This window comes from Mycetomoellerius zeteki, unplaced genomic scaffold, assembly GCF_001594055.1.
Source record: "Mycetomoellerius zeteki isolate Tzet28-1 unplaced genomic scaffold, Tzet1.0 scaffold186, whole genome shotgun sequence".
Classification (NCBI taxonomy): Eukaryota; Metazoa; Arthropoda; class Insecta; order Hymenoptera; family Formicidae; genus Mycetomoellerius; species Mycetomoellerius zeteki.
The window spans coordinates 470,974-479,039 of NW_017256818.1; the positions used below are offsets into that span (position 1 = coordinate 470,974).

Genomic DNA, 8,066 nt, shown 5'->3' on the forward strand with positions numbered 1-8,066 from the left:
TAGCCATAACGTTGGTGTAATTTAAGGATTAAGTTTTACGTTTTAAAATTTCATTGTAGACGCTACCTTAGAAGAATACAATGAAAAAGCATCGAAGTCACGGGACTGTTTAGGGCGATCAGAACGCCTTTATCCTCAAGAACATGTCTTCCTTTCCGAGCAATATCCTTGAGTTCGTTTTAGAATACGTGCTTGAAGATTCGGTGATTCATAATTTAATTTTACGACATTCGGCAAAAGCGAGCTCCATTAAGTTAAAAATCCCGGAAGCAACATGTTTCGCAAATTTCGCAACTTTTCAAGCCGGATGAATATTACTTATCGACATTCTTGTGCAAATCAAGTTGAGGAAAAAATTGAATCATTTATAGATTTCACTTGGTTTTCAACGAAAAATATTCTTTCCGCTATTTTTTCACTCTCGCATTCGTAAAATTTTTATAACAATAAATAATTATTGATACTGAATATTAATGAATATACATTGACAGTGTTCTGACACATACATATTAATATAATTCTGTATTGATCGAATCAACGTCAATATTGTCGTCATATAATATATTGAATAATTGTATATTTTTGTAATCTTTAATCATATAATTGTTTTTATATTAATTAACCAATTGCGAATATTTGTATGAGATTTCTATTATCTTTCGGTCAATTCTACATCATATGTAGAATACACAGTATATGCGTATACACATACTGTGAGTTTGCATTAATTATATATCAACTTGGCTGAAAGACAGTAGAAACTTTTTGTGTAAACTTTTGTATTCGCAATTGCTAAATTAACATAGAAACAATTATGAACCATTTCTAGATATATCTAATATATATTATAATATATTAATATAACGTGTTGAACGATATATCTCAAAAATAAGATTCCGAATAAATAAATCATAAATTCAAAAAGCTTAATGCAAGCCGACATTGATTGTTTGTAAAAAGTATTAATAAAATAAAATAAAATATATTAATAAAATAAAGATACAGACACTTGGATGTTTAATCTGGATCCTTTTTCAGTCAACCTTTCACAGATAAATTAACAAAACAACCCCGCTTATTTAAACTTACAATAAGGCTAGTAGAATTGTTAAAATGAATACATACGGAACGTTGTGTAACACGGAAAACATTGTAAGTCTAATGTAAAGAGGTAATATCATTAAAAGTCTTTAACGTATTTCGGCAGAATACATAAATAGTGAATCGAAAATTAAACTGAGATATGAAATTTGCTATAAAACTATCATAGTCAAATATAAAATTAATTTTATAAATTTAAAATTAATTTTATAAATTTAAAATTAATTTTATAATTTTAAAAAACTTACATTGATAATAAAATAACAGTGAAATGACAAAATAGAGCGCAGAATAGAATAAAAAGTAAGAGATGTTAAGAGATCATCGAACAGATAAATATGTTTGTAGATACTTAATTAATAAATACAATATGGAAGCAACAAGACTTTATAAAAGGTCATAATATACCAAATCCAAAAGATTAATACTTATCGTCTTGCAAATTTAAACCGTGCTTTTATTCTTGATTATGTGTCATCTTGAAAATTAATTCTTTATTCAGTGCTTTATAAAAAACTTATTGATATTATATACATATATTTATATAACATATATATAACTCAAATACACAGAGTTAAGAGAATTTTTTTAAATTAATTCAGTCGTATGTTACCAATTTTAAGTTTATTTTCAGCTGCAAAAGGAATTATTTTTAGAACTTTACAAAAAAAATTCTTTTTAAACTCTCTTCATGTATTATCTGGCTGATATAATATAATGTATATAAAAATACATAATATTGTATAACATATTATCAATATATTGTTCACATATTTATATGTATACATAATATTATTCATACTCGCATTATTAATATATGTATTATATATATTATACATATAAATATACATATAAATAATATCGATATATGTGTGTAATATATTAAATCACACTATCATATACAATATACGTTGGATGTGCAGTTTACACAAACAAAATATTATATGTGCGAAATGAAAATCAAGAGATATCTCCAAATTGAAAATTAATCAGGAAGCAGAAAGATAATATTATCAATTGACGTATTGCATCTTAATAGCGAAAAGGTCAAAGGATCGTTCGGTACGTCATTCATGCGACTTTTTCCGGTTATTCCTCACGTCTCTTCTCTTACGAACAAAGATCGAAAGATGTGCACGCGACCGTTTACATAACCCGGAATCCGAGCCGCACGGTGGATATATAGATCTAATTTCTCGTATTCGCAAAAGGACTTACCTTGCGGTTAAGAACTACTTGCTGCCTTCGGACGAGAATATTCACGTACACTATCAGGATCCCATAACGTACCCCGGCCCGTAAGCACGCGTGACTATTCGATAACGACGACGACAAATAAATCGAAAAGCAAAACAACATTCACTCCGATCAAAGGCCGTTCATCGACTGTGGCAGATTGCGCTTACTGTGATAGGGTAATGTTCGCGTTCAGCAGACTCAAGTGTGTGGACAGTGTTGGTATATCGGACAAACGGTTTCTCCCTCTAGCGGAGTAAAAATTTCCCACTTTAACCTTAAAATTCCCTTGTTTGAACAGCAAATGGGTGCTTTCCACCTGGCGACACAGGCGACAATGGCTACGTTTACACCGTGCATTTAGGCCACGGCCTATCAATAGATGTCCTTGGCTACGTTTACACCGTACGCTTAGTCCTGTAAGTTAAACAAAGACATCTATCGTATAGGTCGCGGACTAAGCGCACGGTGTAAACGTAGCTAATGTATTATATATATTAGGCCGAAATCAGACTGTGCATTGAATATTGAGATTGAAGATTGAAAGATTGAAATTTGACCAATCAAAACAATAGCTAAAATTCCTTTGTCCTCACTGGTTAAATTTTAATCTTCAATTTTCAATCTCAATCTTCAATGCCTAGTTTGATTCCGGTCTTATACAGTGTTCAGTTTTGAATGTTCCAGTTACGACACAGTGTCGCACTACTGAACACGGCGAAAAGATGAGTTTTATCGTGCTGTGTCGCTAAAAGTACCAACCATGAAAAAGAAAAGCGTTTTGTAGTGGCATCCTGTTAAACTTAAAGTAACATAACCCTAAATAGCTCGTAAAATTGCGCGTACTGTTGTTGAATGTTTTTACTTCATTTAGGATTGATTGGATTATGCAATACTTGGATTCTCATTAATTAGTGCCATGGATAGCGAAAGGAGTAAGATTTTGATAATTATTTAGAATACGGGCATCTCCGATTTTGATTAAATTGGGCTCATTCCACGCGTTTTCATTCAAAATGAAAGAATCTTGCAGAAAAATGCGGCAGTTGGCCTCGTGAATCGAGATATTAAGCGTTAACGTTCGAGATTTTAGAAGTTGTTGAATAGTGAGGAGATATACGGCCAGAAAGTTTGTTATAATTGATTGTAGAGCCATCTGTAGGGGTTTTATCGAAACACGTGTTCCAAGCAGCACCCTGAAGGCCATCACACGTAATAAAAATTTTAGTCGTAATCGTAAAACCGTAAGCAAATCGGCCAATCACAGTCGAGCGTTAAAAACGGGAGATCTTAATTTTGATTGTGATTAGTCGATTTGCTCGCGACCTTACGATTCCGATTAAAATTTTTGTACGTGTGATGGCCTTGACACTGAGTGCGTTCAGGGAGACACTGGCTGCGTTCAACAGAACGTTTGTTTTGCAACTGTTGGAAGTTTCCTTCGCGCTAATTGGATCATACTTTTAGATCTAGAAGAATGGTCCTATCTCAGCAGATAATCATAAAACGGTTACAAAACTGTTGAGTCTGCTGAACGCAGCCACTATTCGCGCTATGGACGCAAACGCTACCAACGCTGTTCATGGAACCAATAGCGCGATAGTATTGGTAAGCTCCATGAACGACCCTAGCGAGCGTTGATAGCGTTTAATGTAGAGGATTCTGTCATTGGCTGCGTTCAACAGAACGTTTGTTTTGCAACTGTTGGAAGTTTCCTTCGCGCTAATTGAATCATACTTTTAGATCTAGAAGAATGGTCCTATCTCAGCAGACAATCATAAAACGGTTGCAAAACTGTTGAGTCTGCTGAACGCAGCCATTCTGTTCTCAAGCACCGACGGCACCGACTAAACTTTTCTCCCTTTACAATTTCGTAGAGTAAACGTATCCAAATGGATTAAATTAGTTTGAAAAATTGCATTCAGAATTTTGAATTGAGGAAGACATAAAAATGTGCTTCGTGCAATTCCTATAAACGAATAAAAATATATTCGGATTGAAAAGAATTCATTACGAATGCGTATTTCTGAAAATCTGAATTCATTTCAATCTATTCTCGTTTACTGGGAAGCTCAGACTATCAGACGAGCAGACATGTCATAATTTATATTTGTAAATGGTTTTTGCATGTTATTTAGTAAAACATGATTTTTTTTTGTACCGACGAAGCTAATAAATATAATATTTTGTGAAATATTTCAATCTTGCAAAATAATAGAACTGTTCCGAGCATTATGGATTTGAATGTTCAGTAGATGTATGTAGGACATAATAAGGCGTTCATTTGATAGTCCATGAGATGTCTCTGGATTATAATAAAAGTATTCCCTACAATATGAATAACTCAGTATTAAATTCATTGCGTTCATTGATTTCTATTTTAAAATTTACTAAATTCTTTATAATCTTAGTTTCATATTGAACTGTTAATGAAATCTTAATAAAATAATGTTAAAAACGGGTCAACTGATACAAATTTCAATATGCAATTTAGTAATATTTCGTTATTATTCATTACAACTTCAGTAAAAAATTTCCATCAAGGCAGATAAAAATAAAAACCAAAAATTATAATATATTCTACATTCCGTTTAAACGCGAATCTGTTCAAGCAGTCACATAGTCAGTGGACATCAACACATGTAAAAATGACGAAGAACGCGCGTTCGTTAGAAAAATCGCGCGCTCTAGAGGTGTATCCTGTTTGACATATGATTAGAGCATAATGTATCATATCTTCGTTTAACATTTGGTAAACAAGGATAAAAGATGCATCATGAACGATATGAACATATAAGTACTGCATGAAACGATATGCACCTGAGTGCCATCTAGGTATTATTTTATTTTTTTATTCACAAATGTTAAACAAAGATAACATGACACCTAGAGAGTGCTCGGTTAGAAATTTGAACGCATCTCCTGGGAGTACAGGTTTAAACCTCTTGGTACTTAAAAATTTAAAAGAATCAACTCTATCCAAATTTACTCTCTAAATCTCGTAGAGTGAAATCTCACTCGAAGGGACTGAAAATTGAATCGATCTTGAAAAAAAAGGAGTGAAAATCTGCCATTCTTGAACAAGAGTGGTTTTTTCACTTTTTTTTCCAGATGTTGCCTCTTCCACGATTGGTATTCTCGCCACGCTTATTTTACGAAAAATTTAGTTTTTTTTAGTTTCGTTTTTATATAATATTCTTTCTTAAGTTTCCTTATTTAAAATTTAAAATTGATATTTTGTCAATATTTTTGTTTTATTAATTATTTCATAGCGCTGTTGTTTGGTAAAACATCACTGAAAAATTAACGAAAAAGTATTTGAAAAACTTTCTAAGAGACTTTCTTAAGTAGGTATTTATAGTCAATTCTTATATTCAAGTGTCACGAACCAATCAGAGGGCCGCATTAGCGTCTTAAGACATTACTTAAGACGGTCTTAAAATAAGAACCGACTATGAATATCAGCCTTAGATTTTTTAAGATTTAAAATGGTTTTTAAATTGATGTGATGACTGACTTTTTACAATGACATCGAATTTCTTATGTAAAAACTCATTTTCACAACATGATTTTTTCAAAATTGTAAAATTTACAAAAAAAAAAAGAAAAAATTTGTTGTCTATTCGCATGAACTTTTTCGAAAAGTTTAATAATTTCTTTTTAATTTTTCATAAATTGCAATTAACTGGAGAACTCCTATTATTGACGATTAGTGTTATCGACCTATTATCATCATATCAGACAAATGAGATAATTCTGGTCGTTTAAAAATTTTTTAATATTTTGATGCGAAATATTTAGAAAAATTCCATTCAATTGACGAACCAAGACAGCCGCAAGAGCATCATCACACACAAAAGATGACTTGCATTTATAAAAGAAAAAATAGTTTATTTCTATACCGTATTCTTTCCAAAACAGCATTATATATGTATATTAATGCATCGTAAAAATATTATTCTAACAATTTTTGTCTAAACGTAAACTAATTCCTGCTCATGAGCACATCATTCACCACGCTATCTACTCCTTTTTTTTATGTACATCTACTTATCTTAATTTATTAATGTATTATCTAATTATCTATAATTGTCCCTCGCCCAAGACGCATTTTTGTATATCTGAACCTAACATAACGTGACGTCATTTGCTAAGTTAACATTGTTTTTTCCGAGTGGCACTTAATAATTATTGTTATCGTTTTCGATATTATACTTGGATTAATTTCGTTACACGAAGATAACCGTATTCCCCTCTTCTCGTTCAGTCCCTTTATAAGAATTGGAATCCTCACGAAAGTTTCTGTCGCTTTCTTGACACGAAATAGGCTACGATTTCATGTTTAACGATTCTTTGACCATGGCATACAAAAAATTTAAGCAGTAAAACGTAAGTAATATGCGAATTGATCACGGTAGAGTCCATAAGGCCGTAATGTATGCACTAGCTAATGCAACATGTTGATTTCCTTACTGCTTACGTCTTACTGCCTTAAGTTTTTTGTGTACCATGACCTTTAGGCCGGCATGCACAGTTCGTTTTTAATCTCAAGATTATCTCAAGTAATGTCTTAAGATGCTAATACGGCTGTCTGATTGGTTGATGACATCTTAAGCACTAATTCAAGACCATCTCGAAACTTGAGCAACGTCTATTGATTTCGTCCTTAAGGCCCAGTTTCACAATTTATTCATCTCTTTCCAATTCTAGAATTGAAAAGAGATGAGGAATAAATTGAACCTCGATTAATAGTTAATTGTGAAACTAGTTAGCCGTCAAACTATCGACTTATTGAATCATCTAGGAAAAACCCATAATCCCAGCTACTCCGCTCAACAACGTGGTTTAAGATTCGCTAATATTCGGAATTTAATTTTTTTTGTCGAGGTTCCTCAATTGCCCTGGAGTCCCGTTCATATTTCCTTTCGATTTATAATTGTTAAACCTGTCATTCAATTATATTAATTAATTTTAGATCAAACTCATCGCGCATCACTGAGAAAGATACAGAAACTCTCGTAACGCGCATGCGCAGACTCAATGTTACAATAATCTTATAAAAACGGAATTATCATCTATAACAACCTAATATTACAAATAAAAATCTTACAGTACAACACATCGCATTTATGCGCGCATCGATTTATATACGATAATTAACACTGGTCAGTTTAAGTCTATAAAAAGATATATCTTTATCGGTCCATAATTATCTTTATCAGGCAGAATAATCTTCATGTACAAAGTAGCTCGATATAACTCGATATAAGACTCCGTACTTTTCCATACGTTCTCTAACCGATCGAAGCAATGCGGAAAATCACTCGATGAATTTCTCGACAGAAACAGTCAATTCATTTTTTTTACATTTCTTTTTCGATTCTACGAAACTTCTAAGCGAAAATTAATCACTATTTACCGTACAATATCTGATCTTAGCGAGTTTTAACAAGCTAACAGAGATAATCGCTATTATTCATCCTCAATTCTCGCACACACTCATATAAAGATAATTTTTACAAAATAAGTTTCGAAAATACTTTTTATGGACATCTTCGATTCCTAATTTAAGCTACGCGTTGTTGCCAAAAAGGCAGAGGTGCAATATTATAATTTCCCAGGATCTCTATGTTTCGTAATCTTCTTTTTTTGTAATAAAAGAAAAGTAAATATGAAAAAACAGCTTAGAGACCCTTTATATTAGGAAATTACAATATTGCATCTCCGTC

At 32.2% G+C, this 8,066-nt stretch overlaps 1 protein-coding gene across 1 annotated transcript in view; it reads right to left on the minus strand.

Moving 5' to 3' along the window:
- Positions 1 to 2,488, minus strand: part of LOC108721857 (probable multidrug resistance-associated protein lethal(2)03659) — a 35,560-nt gene extending 33,072 nt beyond the window's left edge. Inside the window, exon 1 of the mRNA XM_018446632.1 lies at positions 2,320 to 2,488. The gene's annotated coding sequence lies outside the window, so the exon portion shown is untranslated. The remainder of the gene's footprint in view (positions 1 to 2,319) is intronic.
- Between the last annotated feature and the right edge of the window lie 5,578 nt (positions 2,489 to 8,066).